The sequence below is a fragment of the Pleurodeles waltl genome, chromosome 5 (assembly GCF_031143425.1).
Source record: "Pleurodeles waltl isolate 20211129_DDA chromosome 5, aPleWal1.hap1.20221129, whole genome shotgun sequence".
In the NCBI taxonomy this organism is placed as follows: Eukaryota; Metazoa; Chordata; class Amphibia; order Caudata; family Salamandridae; genus Pleurodeles; species Pleurodeles waltl.
Genome location: NC_090444.1, coordinates 1,463,261,892 through 1,463,287,882, shown reverse-complemented (window position 1 = coordinate 1,463,287,882; position 25,991 = coordinate 1,463,261,892).

Here is a 25,991-nt window from a genome sequence, read left to right as displayed (position 1 = left end):
TACCCCACACTTGAAACACATACCTACACCACACACACCTGCTCACGGCACCATATAACACCCCTGACAACAATCCTGTGCAATTACCATGACCAGCCAGAGAGACTCTAGCCACAAAGCACACCCCATACACCTCAATACTTGAAGGTGGAGTGGGACCATGGTAACTGATAATCCGGTAGTGCCCTGCATAGTTCCGGTGCTCTGGGGGAGAGAGGGTAGATGCATGACTTAGTCCAATTTATCCATAGGCCAGAGATGGATGCGAAGGTGTCCATTATCGACATTACCCCAGCTATAGAGGTGGCATAATCCTGTAGATATATCAAGGGTATCGTCCACATATAAAGAGATAACATGGTATGTGTTGAGTTCTGGGATGCCCCATAATTGTGTCTGGTTGCGAAGCTTGACCGCTAGTGGTTCCATCGCTATTGTGGACAATAGCGGGGACAGTGGGCAACCCTGCCTAGTGCCTCTACCTATTGGGAATGAGTCAGAGATAAATTGTCCTGTTTTAACATGGGCTGTGGGTTTAGCATATAGCGTTTTAATCCATCTAATGTAGCCGGAACCGAATCCCAGTGCTTTAAGTGTACACATGAGGCAATCCTAACTCAACGTATCGAACGCTTTTTCTATGTCCAGTGACAGTGCTACCGCTTCACCGCACTTGCCATTGTGCATTATACGAAGTCATCTTCTAATATTTAAGAAGGTGCTTCTCCCGGGTATAATTCCTGATTGATCCCCATGGATCAAACTTGGCAAAAAGGGGAGAAGTCTATTTGCTAAGATCTTCCCCAAAAGCTTGCAGTCAGAACTGAGCAAGGAAAGAGGGCGATATGATCGAACATCTAGGGGGTCACGGCCCGGGATCGGGAGCACCACTATTAAAGCTTCGCACGTTGAGGCCAACAGGCTGGTGGTGCAACCTCGCATATTACGACCATTGCGGAAACGCCACGGTCGCACTGCCGGGACTGGTGGTTTTCAGCCACGTTGGTCCCGGCGGATTTTATCCTCCAGGGCAGCGCTGCATGCAGCGCTGCCCAGGGGATTACGAGTCCCCTTCCCGCCAGCCTTTTCTAGCACTGCCCATGCCTTTGACTCCCTGGCACAGCCCCATATAGCTTTTCACTGTCTGCACAGCAGACAGTGAAAAGTGCAACGGGTGCCGGCCCAGTGGGGATGTCATAATGGCCACCGCGGGAGTGCGGCCGCATTGGCTGACGCACAATGGTTACTGAGGGCCTGAGTCTCGTAGTTGTACCCGATCATAAGCTTCATTAAACACCTTAAGTAATGGCTGCAAAATATGAGCTGCTTGGGAATTTAAGTATTCTACTGGTAGCCCGTCTGAGCCAGGTGTTTTACTGCACTCCATCTGTGACAGCGCCAGGCGGATTTCGTCCATATTGATTGGGCCATCTATTGCGTCTGCTTGTTCAGTCAGCAGCCGGTTCTGGGGAATTGTCAACAAGAATTCGGCCATTTGCTGTGCTGATGAGGGAGAGTATAAAGAATGGTAGTATGCATAAGAGGCGTCATTAATTTCCACTTGGGTATTAATTATATTCCCTGAAAGCAGTTGGATCACTCCTATGGGTAAAGGTTGCAATGGTTGACAAACCAGCCATGCCAACAGCCGTCCTGATTTATCTCCCTCCGCGTATTGACGTTTCGTATAGTGTCTGCAATCGTGTTTACACAATCTAGTGTCTGCCTCCCTGTGGCTAGCCCTCAATAGTTTCAGCTCTTCCATTGACATCTCATCTCTGGAGACTGCCACCTCCACCTCGCGTAACTTAGGCCCTCATTACAACATTGGCGGTAAAAGCCACTTACTGCCGTGCAGAAGACCGCCAACACACCGCCGCGGAATTCCACCACAGCTATTATGACCCACAGTTCGGAATCCGCCAAAATTCAGACACCCACACAAGTCCGCCACACCAAAGGTCAGTGATAAACTGGCGATAACAAAACCTCCAACGTCACGCCAACAGAAATACGCCCACACTATCAAGACCCACGAATCCATGCGGCGGTCTTTCAACCGTGGTATTCCATTTGCGGTACACACCGCTGTGCTCAAAATACACACACATTTAGAAAACACAGCCACATTGGACAATTCAAAATACACACACCTGATACACATACACACACCACTCCCACACACTCAATACAATATAAAACACACACCCACATCACCCACAAACCCCTACTACCAAAAATTCTGAAAGAAGGCCAGAGAGAGACAGCAATAGCAAGAACAACAGCATCCACAGGCACACAACACCATCACCCACAGAACCTCCACGCACCTCACACAACACACCACTACATATCAGCACACTTATCACCACACACTCCACCCCACACATCACCTACACCACCCCATGGCACGGCAAGGACACCCCAGGTTCTCGGAGGAGGAGCTCAGGGTCATGGTGGAGGAAATCGTCCGGGTAGAGCCACAGCTATTCGGATCACAGGTGCAGCACACCTCAATTGCAAGGAAGATGGAGCTATGGCGAAGAATCGTGGACAGGGTAAACGGAGTTGGACAGCACCCAAGAAATCGGGAGGACATCAGGAAGAGGTGTAACGACCTACGGGGGAAGGTACGTTCCGTGGTCTCAAGACACCACCTGGCGGTTCAGCGGACTGGCTGCGGACCCCCACTTCCTCCCCCACAACTAACAACATGGGAGGAGCAGGTCTTGGCGATACTGCATCCTGAGGGCCTTGCAGGAGTAGGTGGAGGAATGGACTCTGGTAAGTCAAATCTTAACTATTACATCCCCCACCCTACCTGCATGCCAGCACATACCCCCACCCTCACCCCCATCACTCTAACTCCTCACAAATGTCCCTACATCACAAACCACACATCCTAACACCAAGCCAAGCCCTGCATGCAACAACAAAGCATGGACACCCATCACCAAAGCATGCCCACTGCACATACCCATACAACCCCCTAAACCATCATCACACAAGGTCCCACACAGGAATGCAAGCACTGGGGTACACGGTCACCCACCCATTGCACACCATGGCACACACAGATGTAATAACCATCCTTTTATACCCCTGCAGGACCCCTACCCAACGTCACCGGACAGGAGGGTCCACACATGTCCACACCACCAACAGAAGAGGCCCACAGTGATGACAGCACCTCTGTCCAACTGGATCTAGATGACCAGCCCGGCCCATCGGGGACCTCGGGACAGTCGGTTCTCCTGACACAGTCACAGGCTACTACAGACCTTCCCCCTCTGGAAACACCAGCACAGCACCCGCCCAGCGAGCCCATACCTCGAAAAACTGGGAGGGCTGCTGTGCGACACGGAGTGGACAGGCCAACGGAACCCACTCTCCACGAGACCCTCTCCTCCATCATGGGAGCCTACCACCACTCCCAGGAGACGATGGCAACGGTACTGGCCAAGTTTCAGGAGACCCAGCGTCTGCAGGAGGAACAGTATATGGGCTTCAGGGAGGAACTCAGAACCATCAGCTCCACCCTGGGCACTATCGTAGGGGGTGCTGAAGGAACTCGTGAACACCAGGAAGGACACTGTGGCACTACAAGGGGCCCCTGACACTAGCATGGATGATGAACTGCCCACCACCTCCGCCGGCGCTAGTGGACAGGACACCCCGCCACAGGACCACCACACCAGCACCCCACCCCGTGCAGAGGGAGAACCACCCCGCAAACGGTCCCTGAGATCCAGGACAAAGACAGAGCACGATACCAAGACCCCGCCAAGAAATTAGACCACCCTGATTGTCATCCTAATGTCCCACTTTGTCACTCTGTCCATACTTAAACTGCCCCAGCTCCACTTCCTATGCCCATATGGGCAATGCACCTGGGAGACTAATAGACTGGACTCTGCCATGGACATTCCTCCGCCATCACCCCTCACCATTTTACTACCCCCTCCAATATTGAGCACTTAAATAAACACACTTAAAGCACAAAACAATCTGTAGTCTGTCTGTGATTTTTCAAATAGTGTATTATCAATTACAGTGACAAAATGCTCTTACAATTGTAATGTCAACATACCTATGTCACACAGCTCTAGTCCATGAGGAATCTAAGCAGATGTCACACAGTGGGACCCACATCTGTGAAATCGTAAGGGAAAGTGACAACTTCACTGGGTGAAAAGGACAGACAGTAGAGAGGTAGTAGTGTTAAAGTACATGTAGTAGGCAGGTCTGTACTCTTACCTGTGTCTCAATGGAAATATTGCTGGATCACTGAGTCCCTGAGGTTCATGTCTTCTTCCTCTGCTTCCTCGTCTTCACTGTCCACAGGCTCCACAGCTGCCACAACACTGCCATCTGGACCATCCTCCTGCAGAAAAGGCACCTGTCATCGCAAAGCCAAGTTGTGAAGCGTACAGCAGGCCAAGATGATCTGGCACACCTTCTTTGGTGAGTAGAATAGGGATCCACCTGTCATTTGGAGGCACCGGAACCTGGCCTTCAGGAGGCCGAAGGTCCGCTCGATCACCCTCCTAGTTCGCCCATGGGCCTCATTGTAGCGTTCCTCTGCCCTTCTCCTGGGATTCCTCACTGGGGTCAGTAGCCATGACAGGTTGGGGTAACCAGAGTCACCTGCAAATGGCGAGGTACAACTGTTAGACATGCACTAACCTGTAGGGATATCCCCAGACCCATACAACCATTCCCACTGTCTTGCTCCCAGGTGCTCACCTAATAGCCACAGACAGTGCCTCTGGAGTTGCCCCATCACATAAGGGATGCTGCTATTCCGCAGGATGTAGGCGTCATGCACTGAGCCAGGGAACATGGCATTCACATGGGAGATGTACTGGTCGGCCAAACATACCATCTGTACATTCATTGAATGATAACTCTTCCTGTTTCTGTACACCTGTTCACTCCTGTGGGGGGGACCAAAGCCACATGGGTCCCATCAATGGCAACTATGCTGTTAGGGATATGTCCCAGGGCATAGAAATTACCTTTCACTGTAGGCGAATCCTCCACCTGAGGGAAAACGATGTAGCGCCGCATGTGTTTCAGAAGGGCAGACAACACTCTGGACAACACGTTGGTAAACATAGGCTGGGACATCCCTGATGCTATGGCCACTGTTGTTTGAAATTACCCACTTGCAAGGAAATGGAGCACTGACAGCACCTGCACTTGAGGGGGGATTCCTGTGGGATGGCGGATTGCTGACATCAGGTCTGGCTCCAACTGGGTACACAGTTCCTGGACTGTGGCACGGTCAAGCCTGTATGTGATTATCACATGTCGCTCCTCCATTGTCGACAGGTCCACCAATGGTCGGTATACCAGAGGATACCACCATCTCCTCACAAGTCCCAGCGGACGGTGCCTATGAAGGACAACAGCGAGCACAGAGTCAAACAACTCAGAGGTACGTACCCACAGTTTACACAGAACACCATTCATACACAAAAGGTGGCCTGTATGTGTGTTGAGTCTAGGCCTAGGTATGTATGACGCAGTTGAAAATTAATCCATGTGGGCCCCTGAAATGGCGGCTGCCTGTCCTCTAAAGTGGGACAATGGGATGTGAGGCAACTGCGCTGGCATTGCACACCGTCGCAGTAGGCGTTTGAAGACCGCGGAGCAATGCTGCATTGGTTAGCATTGGACCCTACGGATCCCAGGAGCCAATGACGATGTACGCCGGCGGTGACGGTACGCACCGGCGCGGACGTGACCGCCATTTTCTATCTGTTCAATCACTCGATACCTGATCTTTGACAGGAGAGGACCTACACTGCAAGCGCTGCTGTGACCTCGGTCTGGAAGAGACAATGGCTCGAGTGTATGGGGAAAGGGCCCCTGCCTTCACATCGGAGGAGTTGGAGAAACTCATGGATGGGGTCCTCCCCCAGTATACACTACTCTACGGTCCTCCAGACAAACAGGTAAGTACACTGTGAGCATGCTGTATGGGCTATGCCTGTGTGGAGAGGGCTGGATGTAAGAAGGAAGGAGGGAGACTGCGGCGTGCATGAAACGACGGTGAATGCATGTGCCATATGGCAAGGGTAGGGATGGGGGCCAATCACTTTGACGGTGCAGTTGGTAATAACTTACTCTTGCCCCTATACTTTTCATGTAGGTCAGCGCCCACCAAAAAAAAACATATTTGGCATGCCATCGCCAAGGACGTCCGGACCCTAGGTGTCTACCACAGATGGAGCACCCACTACCGGAAAAGACGGGAGGACATTCGATGCTGGAGCAAGAAGACGGCGGAGGCTCAGCTGGGGATGGCCTCCGAACGTGGGAGGGTGCCCATCGCAGCATGACCCCCCTGATGTTCAGGATCCTGGCAGTGGCCTACCTGGAGTTGGATGGGTGCTTGAGGGCATCACAGCAGACACAAGGGGATGAGTACACTCTCATTCTTCTGACTTTGCGCGCAGTGGAGTGGTCTGGGTGGGAGAGGTGGGCTGTGGGTTTCCCTAGGCCACGGCAAGTTCCGTAGGCAAGGTCTCTCCGTAAGGCAGGCCATGTGGCACCCCACCCCACCTCTGTAGAGTGCCAAATACACCTAGTCATGCCCCTGTGTCATCTATGTGTGCAGATGTCGTCCATAGCCTTGTAGGGCATTTCCCAGGAATTGAACAGTGGAGCCCAAGAGAGCGGCGTAGTGCAGGGGGCTTCTGTGTCTGTCGTGTCCGCCAAATGTAGCGGTAATGCATGTCCTCAACATGTCTTTCTTCTGTCGTTCCCCCCCTTTTTGTGGTCTCCCTGTTCTTGTGTGCATTAGCATCATCAGGTGGAGGAGCAGTTGCACCGTAGCACCAGGGGGCTGCATCCCACATGGCCATGGAGGGCCACACTATGGACTCGGACTTCACCAGTGGGACGGAGGGCGAGGGGAGCTCCACCGCGGGGACAGGAGCTGAGACCAGTGACACAGACTCGTCCTCTGATGGGAGCTCCCTTGTGGTGGCGGCAACATCTGTGCCCCCCATCTACAGGTACAGCCACCACCCCCCTTCCAGCACCGCCCTCCCAGCAGCCCCTCAGCCTTCGCCCCGTGCCCGCTCACCCGGGAGGGTGGGATCACCTTCGCCCCAGGCACCTCAGGCCCTGCCCCAGTCACTCCTGCTGCCCTCAGTGAGGAGGCCATTGACCTCCTCAGGTCCCTCACTGTTGGGCAGTCTACCATTTTGAATGCCATCTAGGGTGTAGAAAGGCAGTTGCAACAAACAAATGCATTCCTGGAGGGCAGTCATTCTGGTCGGGCGGCCCTTCAGCGAGCTTTTCAGACTCTGGTCTCAGCACTGATGGCAGCCATTGCCCCTGTGTCTAGCCTCCCCCCTCCAACTTTCTCCACCCCGACCCAATCCCCTGTACCTCAGCCTATCCCAAGCACACATACAGACCAGCATGCACACACCTCAACACACAAGGGAAGCTCAGGCAAACATAAGCACCACACATCCCACAGGCACTCACGCAAGCATCACACACATGCAGACACACCAACATCCACTGCCTCCACTGTGTCCCCCTCCTCCTCGTCTCCCTCCTCCCTCCTTCCTCCCAGTCTCGTCTACACTCACACCTGCATGCACTGCCTCTACAGCCACTACATCCCTCTCCAGCACACCCACCAACACACCCCGTTCACGTGCAGTCACCACCCCCACTATCATTCAGACCTCCCCTGTGTCCTCTCCCAGTGTGTCTGTGACACCCCCTCCCAAGATACACAAACGCAGGCACACACTCACCCAACAGCCATCCACCTCATGACAGCCTCCAGCGCATGTACCTTCACCCAAAGTCAGCAAACACCTCCTACAACCACCACCTTTTCCTCCACTCCCAAACCCCCTCCAGCTACCCGTCGCAGTGTGTCAAAAAAACTTTTCCTGTGCAACCTTGACCTCTTTCCCACCTCAGCCACAACATCTTCGGGACCAGTCGTGCCTTTAGTGACTGGAATCTGGAGTGCACCGGCCTCCAGGGCAGCCAGTGTGGCACGGATCGACAGCACAGACAGTCCCCCACCTGTGAAGCATCAGAAGTTGGCCAGTGCCCGGCGGGAGAGGGAGAAGACTCCAGCCACCAAAGCTGCTCCCAGGGGTCCCTGTGGGAGTGTGGACTCAGCTGTGACACCCTCCAAAGTGGGGAAGGGCCGCAAGAAACCAGGAAAGTCTGGGAAGAGAAGCACGGCCGAGAAGACCGCCATCATCCCCGCTGCCCAGGAGGCCACCTCCAGCACCAGCCCAGCTGCCCAGGACAGGACCGCCAGCACAAGCCCAGCTGCCCAGGACAGGCCCGCCAGCACAAGCCCACCTGTCCAGGAGGCCACCGCCAGCAAAAGCCCCGCTGGGCCATGAAGGACCGCCAGAAGCTGAGTTCCTGCAATGGAGACCGCCGCCTCAAGCACCGCTGCACAGGGCTCCGCCATCTCAAGCACCGCTGAACAGGGCACCACCGTCTCAAGCACCGCTGAACAGGGCACCGCCGTCACAAGCACCGCTGAACAGAGTACCGCTGTCTCAAGCACCGCTGAACAGGGCACTGCCGTCTCAAGCATGGCTGAACAGGGCACTGCCGTCTCAAGCACCGCTGGCCCATGAGCGGCAAGGGCACTGACGCAACTGAGTCTGTCACGGGGTGAATGATGCACTCTGGGCACCATGCTCCCTCCAGAACCAGTGGAGACTGTCATCCACTACCTCAGTCCTTGGCAGGATGAAGCACTCTGGGCACCATGCCCCCTCCAGAACCAGTGGAGACTGTCATCCACTACCTCTGTCCTTAGCAGGATGAAGCACTCTGGGCACAAAGCCCCATCCAGAACCAGTGGAGACTGTCATCCACTACCTCTGTCCTTAGCAGGATGAAGCACTCTGGGCACAAAGCCCCCTCCAGAACCAGTGGAGACTGTCATCCACTACCTCTTGCCTTAGCAGGATGAAGCACTCTGGGCACAAAGCCCCCTCCAGAACCAGTGGAGTATCACATCCACTACCTCAGTCCTTGGCAGGATGAAGCACTCTGGGCACCATGCCCCCTCCAGAACCAGTGGAGACTGTCATCCACTACCTCTGTCCTTAGCAGGATGAAGCACTCTGGCCACAAAGCCCCCTCCAGAACCAGTGGAGACTGTCATCCACTACCTCTGTCCTTAGCAGGATGAAGCACTCTGGGCACAAAGCCCCCTCCAGAACCAGTGGAGTATCACATCCACTACCTCAGTACTTGGCAGGATGAAGCACTCTGGGCACCATGCCCCCTCCAGAACCAGTGGAGACTGTCATCCACTACCGCTGTCCTTAGCAGGATTAAGCACTCTGGGCACAAAGCCCCCTCCAGAACCAGTGGAGTATCACATCCACTACCTCCGTCCTTGGCAGGATGAAGCACTCTGGGCACCATGCCCCCTCCAGAACCAGTGGAGACTGTCATCCACTACCTCAGTCCTTAGCAGGATGAAGCACTCTGGGCACAAAGCCCCCTCCAGAACCAGTGGAGACTGTCATCCACTACCTCTGTCCTTAGCAGGATGAAGCACTCTGGGCACATAGCCTCCTCCAGAACCAGTGGAGTATCACATCCACTACCTCAGTCCTTGGCAGGATGAAGCACTCTGGGCACCATGCCCCCTCCAGAACCAATGGAGACTGTCATCCACTACCTCTGTCCTTAGCAGGATGAAGCACTCTGGGCACAAAGCCCCCTCCAGAACCAGTGGAGACTGTCATCCACTAACTCTGTCCTTAGCAGGATGAAGCACTCTGGGCACAAAGCCCCCTCCAGAACCAGTGGAGTATCACATCCACTACCTCAGTCCTTGGCAGGATGAAGCACTCTGGGCACCATGCCCCCTCCAGAACCAGTGGAGACTGTCATCCACTACCTCTGTCCTTAGCAGGATGAAGCACTCTGGGCACAAAGCCCCCTCCAGAACCAGTGGAGACTGTCATCCACTACCTCTGTCCTTAGCAGGATGAAGCACTCTGGGCACAAAGCCCCCTCCAGAACCAGTGGAGAGTGTCATCAACTACCTCTGTCCTTAGCAGGATGAAGCACTCTGGGCACAAAGCCCCCTCCAGAACCAGTGGATTATCACATCCACTACCTCAGTCCTTGGCAGGATGAAGCACTCTGGGCACCATGGCCCCTCCAGAACCAGTGGAGACTGTCATCCACTACCTCTGTCCTTAGCAGGACGAAGCACTCTGGGCACAAAGCCCCCTCCAGAACCAGTGGAGACTGTCATCCACTACCTCTGTCCTTAGCAGGATGAAGCACTCTGGAGACTGTCATCCACTACCTCTGTCCTTAGCAGGATGAAGCACTCTGGGCACAAAGCCCCCTCCAGAACCAGTGGAGACTGTCATCCACTACCTCTGTCCTTAGCACGATGAAGCACTCTGGGCACAAAGCCCCCTCCAGAACCAGTGGAGTACCACATCCACTACCTCAGTCCTTGGCAGGATGAAGCACTCTGGGCACCATGCCCCCTCCAGAACCAGTGGAGACTGTCATCCACTACCTCTGTCCTTAGCGGGATGAAGCACTCTGGGCACAAAGCCCCCTCCAGAACCAGTGGAGACTGTCATCCACTACCTCTGTCCTTAGCAGGATGAAGCACTCTGGGCACAAAGCCCCCTCCAGAACCAGTGGAGTATCACATCCACTACCTCAGTCCTTGGCAGGATGAAGCACTCTGGGCACCATGCCCCCTCCAGAACCATTGGAGACTGTCATCCACTACCTCTGTCCTTAGCAGGATGAAGCACTCTGGGCACAAAGCCCCCTCCAGAACCAGTGGAGACTGTCATCCACTACCTCTGTCCTTAGCAGGATGAAGCACTCTGGGCACAAGGCCCCCTCCAGAACCATTGGAGACTGTCATCCACTTGAGAGACTGTGGCTTTCCACTCCCCAGGATTGAACAGTGGGCAACCCACCCACTGTACAGACTTGTGAGACTGTGGCTTTGCACTCCCCAGGATTGAACAGTGGGCAAACCATCCACTGTAGGGACTTGAGAGACTATGGCTTTGCACTCCCCAGGATTGAACAGTGGGCAACCCACCCACTGTAGAGACTTGTGAGACTGTGGCTTTGCACTCCCCAGGATTGAACAGTGGGCAACCCACCCACTGTAGAGACTTGTGAGACTGTGGCTTTGCACTCCCCAGGATTGAACAGTGGGTCGTAATTGCTAATTTTTTATCGCCGGCCTGTTGGCGGTCTTACCGCCGCTTTAAGACCGACCGCCAGGGTTGTAATGACCACCTTAGTCTCTAATCCTTTCAGCTCTTTGATCAACGTCCACCTTACCTCTACTGAAGCTGCTAAGCAGTGACCTCGCACCACCACCTTGTGGGCATCCCATTCGGTTGCACGTAATGTGGTTGTGTTATTATTCAAGGAAAAATAAGTGGTCAAGCACTGGGTAAGTTCTGAATGGAAGGGGGGGTCTGAGAGTGCCTCTGTTTGCAGGTGCCATGTGGGAATTTGTGTATGCGAGTGACCCCAATCTAGTGTTGAATGTAACGGGCTGTGGTCTGATGTGGTGTGGGCCAGATAGTCTGATGTGTGTATCTTGTGAATCACTGCCGCTGATGTGAAGAGCATATCTATCCTAGTGTGTAGGCGATGCACTGGGGAGTAAAAGGAGTATTCGCGGTGTGTTGGGTGCCCTGATCTCCAAACATCCCATAAGCCGTTTCTCGACACCCAAGTTTCTAGATTGCGCAAGGTGCGATTGGATGGGGCAGTAGTGAGTGGAGGGAAGGAGCGATCCATGTAGATATCTAAGACGCAATTAAAGTCCCCGCCCCATATACTGTCTACTGCCGGGTCGCAAAAAGTCCCAGTTGATAGTGTGTGTAAGAAGTCGTGTTGATTGGTGTTGGGGGCATACAACGCTACCAACGATAGCAGTGAACCGTCTAGGACGCCCTCCAGTATCACATATCTGCCGTTAGGATCAATCTGTGTGCGAGCGATCACATATGGTACTCCTGCAGCAATCCAGATCGCCACTCCCCGGGCAAATGACAAGGATGTGGTCCCATATCTGCCCCTTCCATTTTACTAATGTTTTTTCTAGTGTGGCATCTGAAAGGTGTGTCTCTCGTAGCATAGCTAGGTGTACCCGGTGTCTCTTGAGATAAGCATGTACCCGCTGACCCTTGCGCGTTGTCGCCATCCCCCTTATGTTCCATGTAAGCACATTATAGCGTGGGATGTATTTTTGTCCTTGAGCAGTCATGTGAGGATGTAGAGGTTATCTAGTCGGGGATCTGTCAGGACCCCCATCCCTTCCGTATCCAGGAAACACACATTGCTACCCAACACAGATGTGTTTGCACCCCTGGCTCTGTCAACCGCACATCGTCTTGTAGGGTAAATGTGGCGTGTAATGCTGATGATATAAACCAATGTAAACGTCAAGGGGAAAACCCATTGAATAATAAAGAAACAAACTACAGTGTTAAACATTAGCATTAACTGTGTCTTAGCGGGGAAAATTCAGCTGACAAACAACTGGTGAAACTGCTCCATATGGAGCGGGGCGTGTATAATGTTAATGAGGACTGGTTGTCCGAGCTCCCAGCCCTCCAAGCGGTAGCCCTCGACCCGCTGCCCGAGACCTCGGCCGCAGGCGCCACAAAGGAGGACCACGTTACGGGCCCTCTACATCATTCAGCCTGGTGATTGGATTTATGCTTGATCAATTCCTAGGGTCTGCGGGCCATCACGGCATGATTTACGTGAGTGTCAAGGCAGTAGGTATATATCAAATATCATCGGCTAAGCGCAGAGTGAGGGATGGGCCCTGAGGGGAATCCATGGAGTCAGAGCGAGTGTCTTGGTCTGGTTCAGCATCTGTCTGGCTGGACGTAGTTGTCGAGGATTCAGTTACAATCGCGACGTGGCCTGTAGCAGCCAAGAGCGCTCTTCAACCAATTGTTCTGGTGTGGGTTTAGTTCCTTGTCTTTTTCGTTGCCTGCATTTTGCCTTTGGGGGGGGACCAGCTTTCCTCTGCGTTTTCAGCACCTGCAAATCCGGCCAGGCCCTTGGCGTGTAGCCAGGTCCAGTCGTCTTCCGGTGAGGTGAAAAAATGCACCACGAAGCTTGGCCGGAAACAACAGCGCATATTTGATATTATGCTCTCGGAGTCGCTCCTTTACTTGATAGAAAGAGCTGCGTTTCCTTTGTACCTCAACGGTGAAGTCTTGATAGGCTGTGATCGTTACGTTTTCGAAGCGCAACGGTCCTGTTTTGCGAAATAACTGCAATATGAGGTCTCTATCTCGGTAATTAAGTACCCGTGCTATCAAGGGGCGAGGTTGTGCTCCAGATGGTGGGAGCCTGCCAGGTATTCTATGGGTGCGTTCTATTCAGAAGAACTTCGGATCTTATCCTTTAACGCCTTCGCTGTCAGGCTTTTTCCCCCTCCTGTGCCAGGCCTTTTTTTGCCTACTTGGAATAGTTCTCGCTTAGACCCTCATAACTTTTTGTCCACATAAGCTACACATGCCAAATTTGCATCCTTTTTTTCCAACATCCTAGGGATTCTAGAGGTACCCAGACTTTGTGGGTTCCCCTGAAGGAGACCAAGAAATTAGCCAAAATACAGTGATTGTTTTTTTTTTTTTTATTGGAAAAGAGGGCTGCAGAAGAAGGCTTGTGTTTTTTCCCCTGAAATTGGCATCAACAAAAGATTTGCAGTGCTAAAATCACCAGCTTCTCAGCTTTCAGGAACAGGCAGACTCGAATCAGAAAACCCAATTTTTCAGCACAATTTTGGCATTTTACTGGGACATACCCCATTTTTACGATTTTGTGTGCTTTCAGCCTCCTTCCAGTCAGTGACAGAAATGGGTGTGAAACCAATGCTGGATCCCAGAAACCTAAACATTTCTGAAAAGTACACAAAACTCTGAATTCAGCAATGGGTAATTTGTGTAGATCCTAAAAGGGTTTCCTACAGAAAATAACAACTGAAATAAAAAAATATTGAAATTGAAAAAAATAGCCACTTTTCTCTACGTTTTACTCTGTAACTTTTTCCTGCGATGTCAGATTTTTTAAAGCAATATACCGTTACATCTGCTGGACTCTTCTGGTTGCAGGGCCATATATGCACCTTGCAGTGGGTTTTCATTCTATTCCAGGTATACAGCAACTCATTTGCTGAAATATAAAGAGTCAAAAATAGGTATCAAGAAAACCTTTGTCTTTCCAAAATGGGCACAAGATAAGGTGTTGAGGAGCAGTGGTTATTTGAACATCTCTGAATTCTGGGGTGCCCATACTAGCATGTGAATTACAGGGCATTTCGCAAATAGACGTCTTTTGTACACACTGTCTTATATTTGGAGGGAAAAAATGTAGAGAAAGACAAGGGGCAATAACACTTGTTTTGCTTTTCTATGTTCCTCCAAGTCTCCCGATAAAAATTGAACCTCCCTTGTGTGGGTAAGCCTAGTGCGCGTGACAGGAAATGCCCCAAAACACAAAGTGGACACATCACATTTTCTCAAAGAAAACAGGTGTTTTTTGCAAAGTTCCTACCTGTGGATTTTGGCCTCTAGCTCAGCCGCCACCTAGGGAAACCTATAAAACCTGTGCATTTCTGAAAACTGGAGACCTAGGGGAATCCAAGACGGGGTCACTTGTCGGGCTCTCACCAGGTTCTGTTACCCAGAATCCTTTGCAAACCTCAAAATGTGGCTAAAAAAACACTTTTTCCTCACATTTCGGTGACAGAAAGTTCTGGAATCTGAGAGGAGCCACAAATTTCCTTCCACCCAGCATTCCCCCAAGTCTCCCGATATAAATGGTATCTCACTTGTGTGGGTAGGCCTAGTGCCCGAGACATGAAATGCCCCAAAACACAAAGTGGACATATCACATTTTCTCAAAGAAAACAGAGGTGTTTTTTGCAAAGTGCCTACCTGTGGATTATGGCCTCTAGCTCAGCCGCCACCTAGGGAACCCTACCAAATCTGTGTATTTTTGAAAACTAGAGACCTAGGGGAATCCACGATGGGGTGACTTGTCGAGCTCTCACCAGGTTCTGTTACCCAGAATACTTTGCAAACCTCAAAATGTGGCTAAAAAAACACTTTTTCCTCACATTTCGGTGACAGAAGGTTCTGGAATCTGAGAGGAGCCACAAATTTCCTTCCACCCAGGGTTCCCCCACGTCTCCCGGTAAAAATAGTACCTCACTTGTGTGGGTAGGCCTAGTGCCCGAGACAGGAAATGCCCCAAAATACAAAGTGGACATATCACATTTTCTCAAAGAAAACAGAGGTGTTTTTGCAAAGTGCCTACCTGTGGATTATGGCCTCTAGCTCAGCCGCCACCTAGGGAACCCTACCAAATCTGTGTATTTTTTAAAACTAGAGACCTAGGGGAATCCACAATGGGGTGACTTGTCGAGCTCTCACCAATTTCTGTTACCCAGAATACTTTGCAAACCTCAAAATGTGGCTAGAAAAACACTTTTTCCTCACATTTCGGTGAAAGAAGGTTCTGGAATCTGAGAGGAGCCACAAATTTCCTTCCATCCAGCGTTCCCCCACGTCTCCCGGTAAAAATAGTACCTCACTTGTGTGGGTAGGCCTAGTGCCCGAGACAGGAAATGCCCCAAAACACAAAGTGGACACATCACTTATTTTTAAAGAAAACAGAGGTGTTTTTTGCAAAGTGTCTACCTGTGGATTTTGGCCTCTAGCCCAGCCGCCACCTAGGGAAACCTACCAAACCCAGACATTTCTGAAAACTAGACACCCGAGCGAGTCAATGGAGGTGTGACTTGCGTGGATCCCCCAATATTTTCTTACCCAGAATCCTCAGCAAACCACAAATTTATTTAAAAAATCTAATTTTTCCCACATTTCTGTGTGGGATCACTGCACCGGGACAAATTTCCTACCACCCAACATTCCTCTCAGTCTCCCGGTAAAAATGATACCTCACTTGTGTAGGTGGGCCAAGTGTTTGTGACAGGGAAGAGCCACAAATACGTCGAAATTGAGGGGGAACCAAAGTGGGTCCAAAAGGGCAGTTTGAAAAATACATTTTTAGGCTGACAAGTGCAGCAGAAATTTTATCGGTATGGATGAGACAATGCTAGGTGGTAGGTATTTTGTGGATTACTGCAGATTCTGGAAGGTTCCATCACAAAAATGTGGTAAAAATGTGTGCTTTCCAACAAAGTTGCAGGTTTGCAGGACATTGTGGGTAAGGAAATGGTGCGGGCAAACCACCCTGGAATCAACTAGATGTTTAATTTTCAGATGTTTCTAGGTCTTGTGGATTTTTCTACATGGCAGCGTCCCAAAGTAAAAAAAAGTGCAGCCCTCACCATTCCAAGTGGGACGATTTTTACCAAGCTCCCTGTCCCAAATGTAAAACAAAAAACAAAAATAATCAAATGTCCTCTTGCTTGCCATGGGATAAGATGTTTTAGTGTGCGGGGGAGAGCTGAAAGACTGTTAGCCCCTTCAGTTCAGGTGGGGGCATAACCAGGCCCATACTGGTTGGTAGCCACCACCCCACTATTTTTTTATTTTTTTTTATTCCCTGGCATCTAGTAGACTTTCTGTCCCCCCAGGGTGTGGGTCGGGGGTAATTGCCCAATCTGCCCACTTATGGGCAGAACAACTTTGGCCCCATCTATTTGGAGTTGGGGTATGGCCATATCCCCAACCTCTTATTTTGAAAAAAAACCTTCCCTGGTCTCTGGTGGGCTTTCTGCCCCCCTTGGGGCAGATGTTCCTTCCAAAATAGGCCAGTCTGCCCCCCAGGGGGGCAGTTATGGCCAACAGTAATGTGCTGCCATGGGGAGAGACCTTTGCCCAAGGGGCTGCCCCCTCCAAACAAAACACACACATACACACACAGCAATCCAAGGTGTCTAGAGGTTTCTGCCCCCTTCGGGGGAAGATTGGCCTAACAAAAATAGGATGAACTGCCCCCAAAGGAGGCAGAAATGGCCTAAATACAATTTGCCCCCCAGGGGAGCGACCCTTATCTGAGGGGTCGCTCCCCATACATAAAAACATAAATTAAATAAAAAATATATATATCCCTGGTGTCTAGAGGTTTCTGCCCCCCCGGGGCAGATCTGCCTAATTATATTAGGCCGATCTGCCTCTGGGGGGGCAGAAAAGGCCTAAAAATATTTTGCCCCCCCGGGGAGTGGCCCTTGCCAAAGGGGCCACTCCCCTTATGCGTTAGTAAAAAAAAAAAAATCCCTGGTGTCTTCTGGTTTCTGCCCCATAATCATTTGCCCCCCCAAGGAGCGACCCTTGCCTAAGGGGTCGCTCCCCAAACATAAAAAAAAAAAAATTAAACAAAAAAAAAAAATTATCCCTGGTGTCTAGTGGTTTTCTGCCCCCCCCCCGGGGGCAGATCGGCCTAATAATATTAGGCCAATCTGCCCCAAGCGGGGGGCAGAAATGGCCTAGAAATAATTTGCCACCGAGAAGTGGCCCTTGCCCAAAGGGCCACTCCCCTTACTTGAAATAGCCCACACAAAAAAAATATTCCCTGGTGTCTGGTGGTCTCTGCCCCCAGGGGGTGCAGAAATGGCCTAATAATGATTTGCCCCCGCCCCCGGAGTGACCGTTGCCCAAGGGGTCGCTCCCCAAACATAAAAAAATAAAAATAAAAGTAAACAAAAAAAAATGTATCCCTGGTGTCTAGTGGTTTTCTGCCCCCCCACCCCGGGGGATGATCGGCCTAATAATATTAGGCCAATCTGCCCCTGGGGTTTGCAGTAATGGCCTAGAAATAATTTGCCCCCCTGAGGAGTGGCCCTTGCCCAACGGGCCACTCCTCTTACTTGAAATAGCCCACACAAAAAAATATTTCCTGGTGTCTAGTGGTTTTCTGCCCCCCCCCCCGGAGCAGAAATGGCCTAATAATGACTTGCACCCCGAGCGACCCTTGCCCAAGGGGTCGCTCCCCAAACATAAAAAAAGAAAAAAACAATAAAAAAAATTAGCCCTGGTGTCTAGTGGATTTCTGCGCCCGGGGGGCAGAAATGGCCTAGAAATAATTTGCCCCCCCGAGGAGCAGCCCTTGCCCAAGGGGCTGCTCCCCTTACTTAAAATAGTCCACAAAAATATATATTCCCAGGTGTCTAGTCGTTTCTGCCCCCCCCCTGGGGGCAGATCGCAAGGCCGATCTGATCCCAGAAGAGGCAGAAATGGCCTAATAATAATTTGTACCCCCTGGAGCGACCCTTGCCCAAGGGATCGCTCCCCAAACATAAAAAAACATAAAAAACTAAAAATAACATTTTCCCTGGTGGCTAGTGGATTTCTGCCCCCCTGAGGGCAGATCGGCCTAATAATTTTAGGCCGATCTGCCCCCAGGGGGGGCAGAAATGCCAAGAAATAAATTCCCCCCCCCCCGAGGAGCGGCCCTCGCCCAAGGGGCCGCTCCCCTTATTTGAAATAACAAAAAACTAAAAAAATCCCTGGTGTCTAGTGGCATTTCTGCTGCCCGATCGCATTGCGATCGGGCAGCAGAAATGCTCAGAGAAGCCTAAAAGGAGAGGACAGGCCTTTCCTCTCCTTTCAGGCTTCTCTGCCCTCTCCACGTGATCAGAGGAGAAATGCTTTGCATTTCTCCTCAGATCGGCGCTGGAAGCTGAGCTTCCAGCGCCGGAGGGAAGGCCTCTGATGAGGTGCGCGCTGATGTCATCAGATGCCACCAGGGGGTCACGGGGGCCGGGGTAGAAGAGGAAGTGATTCCCCTTCCATCCCTGCCCAGGGGAGGGGTGTGCCTGGCCATCGGAGGGAGCGCTAGCGCTCCCCACGGGGGCCCATAGCAGGTCCCCCATAGCTCATAGCAGTCCTAGGCACAGTACGGGTTAATACAGTTTCCATAAGCCATCGCTCCACGAAAAGCTCTTTACTGGGGACTTCAAAGCGTTACAGAAATTATTGCACCTCGACCTTCCTTCTGCTTCTTCCACTCTGCGCTATAGGTCATCTACCTCCGTTGCCAGCTGTCTCAACTGTACTTGTAGTTCTTTCACAGCCGGGGGTAGCACTGCCATGTCTTTTTCCAGCTCGACCACCCGATCTGTCAGAGCATGTTGGTCTGCCCGGAGTCTGCTAACGTCTGCCGCAACTGTTCCTATTTTCGCTTCTAGAGTAGTCCTGGTGTCCATGATGGCCTGTAGTACCTTTAAGTTCCATTTTCTGTAGCGCTTGAAATGTCACATCTTGATCTCCTGGAGGGGTAGCTGTTGAATCCATGGTCCCCATGGGTGCACGTGGAGTCTTCGGCTTGCCCATTTGTCACCTCCACCAACAGAAAGAGTCTGTGGGTATTGAGCGCTCAACCAGTTGCTTCCCAAGCGAGAAAACACGGCGGGGATAGAGCAAGGTAGAAAGTCTCTGGTGCTCTGATTAATTTATCCAACTTATTTTATTGGTGGTGCACATTCGTTTTTTGTGCGTCTTGTTTCCAGGTCGCTTAGCCTATTGGTGGGAGCCTAAACAAACCCAGGGGGAGTAGTGCAGCCGGGGCTTGGCGGGGATGGCGTGTAGCTCTGTGCTGGTTTGTTATTAGCTTTGCATCACTGGGGAATAAAGGCAGGCTTTTATTACGTGTCAGGCCGTATCTTTATTCCTTACAAAGTGAGAGGCAATTTTATCCTGATTGTGGAGCAGAAATCGTAGCGCTTACTGTGGTTCGGTCTGCGCCACCGACGAAGCTCTTCCAGTGGGCTGCTCTCACTCCCATTTATCTGTGGCCGTGCCCAGACTCTGTTGGGGTAGGGCCCAAGTCCCGGTTTTTCCCTGCTTCCCACTTGGCAGCACACAGCAGCAACGCCTTGTCTGTTACTCTAATGCGGCGTCAGTCCTTTGTTGCACGGGCTGTGCGCAGCTAGGCTGCAAGCCCTATTTTCCAAGTCCATGGGAGGGGCCCCCCACTCCTTCGCCTCACCCCTCCCTGGGTCCTCCAGTCACCGGGGTGTGGATAACAAAAAGGAGAGAGTTGGGGAAAGAGGGGGTACTTGGCCCCTCTCACACGAACGACTTCGGGGGCAACCTGGGAGGTGGCAAGGTGAGAATCTTCCAGTTGGGGCTCGGGGGGTCTCTCGATCTGTTTCAGCTGTCCCCTTTGATCGTGTCACCGGCCCCTGCTTATAGGTAAGTTATCCGATCCAGAACGATGATCAGACAGCGTTGCGTGTACCACGGCTCGATCAGCGCCGCCGAGCAGGGTCATGCCTGATTCTGTTTCCTGGTGCTGATGTTCACAGCCACGCCTAGGCCTGCTTTCCGGGCCCCCTTGTCTGCAGCCTAGCGGGACCGGGACTCACCGTCTTAGTAGCTCCTCAGCGGCAGCACTGGGCTTCAGCCCCACAGGCGGCACGCACCTCGGCCGCACGCCGCATCCGTCCTCCATGTGAACTGCCGTTGCTTCTATAAGGCGCCTTCGTAGACGGGGCAAAGACCCACGAGCTCCTCCGGGGAGGTCCGGGCAGCGGGGAGACTGGCGCCTGCCTCAGGAAAGCTGGGAAGTGCTGTTACCAGGATTATTGTTTCGGCTGGGAGCGAAGCTACAGATTATGCTGCCACTCCAGTCGCCATTTTAGCCACGCCCCCCACCTTCACCCCTTGACTTAACATCCTGAGAGGAGAAGGTCTTGGACATCATGCATCCGTAGGGACTTACTGGAATTGACGGAGGACTCAACACTGATAAGGCAACAATACCCCCCAGGCAACAACCACTCCTAACCAGCATGCCAACCCACCAATCGCCTATCCACCCCATCAAACACTACTGCAACCCCTCAATTACCCCATATCCCTCCCCTACATGCCACAGCACCCCTCTCCCACCATATCCACACACCCTCCCTGATGCACGGATAATGATCACAATGTGAAGAACCATCAACAGGTAACCCTGCCACTGCCAAGCAGCAGAGGATGCCAGGCTCAGACAGCCGTCCCCATGGTGAAGACCCTAGTGGATGTCTGGATGGGGATGAGTTGCCTGGGCCATATAGGGCGACTGGACAGTCCACTCTGTAGCTATGCAGCAGTGGCAGACCCACAATACCACCATGGCAGGGCTGCTGAAAGAACTCACCACCATCCTGCGTGAGTCCATCTCCCACCAGCAGGCCCCTTCCATTAGCCACATCACTTCTGAGCTCTCCACGTCAACGGCAGCTAGTAGAATGGAAGCCCTGCCACAGGAACCACAGGACATCAACACCCATACCCCTGTGGCTGACGAGCCCCCATGCAAGTGAGGATGTCCAAATGACATCCTGCCCGGAACTGATATCAAGAGCAAGACCACCGCCAGGAAGTGACCCTTTCCTGAAGATTTTCACTTGTGTGTCACTGAGACACCCTGTTGACTGTCAACTGTCATGTCTCCTCACTCCCATGGCCGCCATACTGGACCTCAACTACCCACAGCTGGCCCAAGTGCTCGGTTGAGCCCACCACCATGGCTCCACTCATCACCCCTTGCACTTGTACACCCCAAATAAACACCATTGACCACAATTACTACCTACATTTTTATTGTCATGAGCACGAAAGTTACAGCAATTACGTGTGCAACAGTTAAACCATTGTCTTGGCAATATATGTGTGAGTGACAGAGGTAGAGCGATATGTAGCAAGGATCACAGTGGAGCAGGCAGTGGCTGGAGAGGTGGGTAAAGGGAGGCAACAGGTGAGGCAGGGACCAGAGTGCACCACAAAAATATCCTGAAAGTAGAGCAAGACAGGGATATCAATCACTTTAGGCGTCACATATGTGAAATCAACACACATGCACTGTAAGTACAGGTAGAGACGGCAAGTCAAGCCACAAACATATGGCCATTACAAGCCTACATTCTCAAGACATACCTCTCACATGGTTCCACCCTCACAGAAAACAGAGCCACATGTTAGGCAGTTCACACTGCCACAAACAGTAATGTTGCACCGTCTCACAATGTCCAATCTCAGTACAGGATGGAACACAGATGAAACCTTCTAGTGTAGCTCACAGATTGCACTGGATCTGGCAGTTTAGGGAACAATGGTCCTACACGTAAATGTCACAAGTGTAGCAACACAACAGCAGATGAGAATAGCACTGACTTGTGCACATGAACCACCAAACTCATAGCCACATGTAGCTCCCCCAAACCACCCAGAGTCAGATCTCCAATATCTCCAGTTTGCACAGACAGCAGATGGTAACATGGCACAAGGCACACAGTGGAACTGGACATATACTATACATATGACACATACCTGTATCTCAGTGGAAGTATTGTCATATCAGCTCTACTCAGCAGACTCAGTGCATCCTCATCATCTTCCTCATCATGACTCTCCATGTCCCCTTTATCAGCCACTGGTACAGCTGCTGCCTTCTCTGCATCCAGCAATGGAAGGTGACGTCTCAGGGCCAGATTGTGTTGCATGCAGCAAGCAACAATGATCTGGCATACATTCTGTGGTGTGTAGAGTAGTTCACCTTCAGAGATGTGCAGACATTGGAATCTGGCCTTCAGCAGGCCAATGGTTTGCTCAATCACACATCTTGTATTACTGTGGGCATCATTGTACCTGTCTTCTGCAGCTGTAGTCGGATGCCTCACAGTTGTCAGTAGCCAGGGAAAGTCAGGATAGCCAGAGTCACCTGTGTGCACAGAGGTAAGAGCCATGTCAGAACCAGGATGGTGTAGAGTGTTGTCACATATGAAAGGATACATACCAATTAGGCAGGCCCGGTCCCTCTGTAGTGGTGCCATCATGTGTGGGACATTGCTGTTCCACAGAATGTAGGAGTCATGCCCAGATCCAGGGAACCTGGCTGTCACTTGTGTGACATATTGGTCAGCCAGACACACCACTTGCACATTGGTTGAAAATAAGTTTGTATGGTTCCTATACACTTGCTCACTCCTCCTTGGTGGCACCAGGGCAATGTGGGAGCCATCTATGGCCCATATCACATGAGGGATGTGTGCCACATCATAGAAGGCAGCCTTCACAGTGGGCAAATCAGCACGATGTGGGAACCTGATGTAGCTATGTTGTAGCATTGCACATAGGACGTCCATCAGGACATTGCTGAACATTGGCTGTGACATTAACTGCTGCCAAACCCACTGTCATCTGAAATGACCCTGAGGCAAGGAAGTGGAGGACTGACAAGACCTGTAATGTGGGAGGCATAGCATTGGGATGTCGAATGGCAGGCAAAAGTTCTGGCTCCAAGTGGGTCACCAGATCCATGATGGTCTGACCATTCAGAAGATAGGTCTGTATGACGTGTTGCTCTTCCAAGGTGGCAAGGTCAACTAGGGGCCTGTACACCAGAGCATTTCTCATCCTCAACCTTTCTGCATACCTGTAAATGGGATGGAGTAGAAATCATGATATGTAGCATTTACTGTGTGGACTCCTATCAGCTGTGCACCCTTAAATGCACCCTGAATACACATCACATATGTAAAATGGTGGCCGTCTGTCCTACATGCACTGGACAGATTGAAGGGTGCTCATCCCGCCGGCGTAACACGTCATGGCGGTAGGCGGTCTCAACTTAGATGTAAAACTCCTCATTAGCTAACATGGTTGTCTAGGGGAGACAGGAGCCAATGGCGATCACCGCCGGCATTGACAGTGATGTCTGTGGTGGCCGTGACCACCATTTCATGTGCCTATGCTCACTTGACTCCTGACAATCATGCACAGAAGACCTCCACTGCATATGCTGCTGTGTTCTGACTCTGGTTGCTAAGATGCCACGCCCTGCACGAAATAGGACCCCAGCCTTCACCCAGGAGGAATTGGAGAAGCTCGTGGAGGAAGTCCTACCACTTGTTTGGACAGTTGTATGGGACACCAGAGCAGCAGGTGAGGCCAATGTGACTGTGCTGTCTTTGAGTGGTGTGAATGGGAATGGGGCATTGGGACAAGTCAGTGTGACTGGAGAATGATCACGGGTGAAGAGTGTGAGCCTGTGTGGATTGATGACTTGTGGGTGTGGGCATAAGATGTGTGCTGTCCACTGCTGTCCCTGTGATGCCACTCTACATTAATGTGTCCTTCTGTCTGTGTAACCCATGCAGGTAAGCACCCTTCAGAAGAAGGGGATATGGCGTGCCATCGGCAAACAAGTGTGTACCCTGGAGGACCATGCCCAGCGGAGCACCCACTGCAGAAAGAGGTGGGAGGACATGAGACGCTGGGCCCCAAAGACCACCTAGGCTCAGCTGGGATGTCCCCTAAACGTGGGAGGGATGCCCGTCCGACCCTGACCCCCCTGATGGCCCGTATTTTGGCGGTGGCCTATCCTGAGGTGGATGGGTGCTTGAGGGCAGCACAGCAGCCACGAGGGGTGTGAGTACAAACTCGATGTTGGTTGCCACTGTGGCTCTGGGTGAGCACTATTGTGAAGCTGTTTCATGGCTGTAGTTACTTGGTGTGACTGTTGTGCTGCCATTGACCGACGGCACCCTGTCTTTCTCTCTTCAAGCCACCCTCCCTCTACTCCTCTGTCTTTGTCTGCATCAGCATCATCTGGCGAAGGAGAAGGGGCTCTGACGAGTGGGGATGTTGCAGTCCATGGGATAGAGGAGGCTGATACCATCAGAGCCAAGGGGGCCAGTGGGACAGAGGATGAGGGGAGTGCCCTGGGGGAGACATGATCGTCAACACCATCTTCAGATTCCCCCTCTGATGGACGCTCCTTGATGATGGCGGAGCCATCTGGGACCATCCCAGCACCGTCTTTGCCCACCATCCCTCTTACCAGCACCACCCTCCCTGTAGCTCCCCATCCAGTTATTTGTGCCCGCTCACCCAGGAGAGTGGGCACCTCCTTTGCCGCAGGCACCTCAGTGACTGCCCCAATCAGCCTGCTGCCCTCAATGAGGAGGTTATTGACCTCCTGAGGTCCATCTCTGTGGGCAAACAACCATCATGAATGACATCCAGTGAATGTCATCCCAGATGCAGCAGATCAATGCATTCCTGGAAGGCATCCACAGTGCCCTCTCTGGCCTGAAGATCCTTGATGGCAGTCAGTGTCCCTTCTTCTTCCATCCCCCCTCCAGCTACCTGTTCCAAAACCCACATCCCTCTCCCCTCACCCATCCAAGGCACACTTACTGACCCACATGCATCCACATCAACAGACACAGTATGCAAGGACAGACACAAGCACCACAAATACCACCACCGCCATGCACACACACAACAATCAGGTGAAGACATGCCAACATCCACTCCCTTCAATGACTCCTCCACCCTGACAGTCACAACACCACTCACACCTGCAGTCATCACCTCATCAGTCCCAGATCCTGCCACATGTGCCCTCACTTGAACGGTCACCAGAATATTAGACCCCCATACATGTACCCCATACACAACATGTGCACACACCATGATAATGAACACCCCCACAAGCAGCACATCCAACCTACCTGCAGACACCACCCCAACATTCACTCACCCATCCCCCTGCCATCTCCCTGCATCTCCTCCACCCCTCCTCCCAGTACACCTAAACACCTACACTCACCCACCCAACACTCACCCAGCATACAGATGGCACCCACCCACGTACCTTTACCAAAGGCACCTCCACATACACACCTCTCAACCACACCCTGTCCCTCTGCTCCCAAAAATCCTTTCCACGACCTACCTTGTGCCTTTAAGAAAATAATTCTGACTGAGTTTTCCCTGTTCCTCACACTGGCCCAGTCCCTGCCCCCCCCATGCACCCTGCTACCCTTCCCAGAGCCCTGCCATCCACCACCCAGGCCTCCACTGCTTGTCACCATGCTCTGCCCGCCTAAGATGACAACCCCCAGCAAGGCAACAGTTACCCCTCCCACAGCCAAGGCCAAGCCCACTCCCTCCACCTCCAGGGCAAGGTCAAAACCCCCC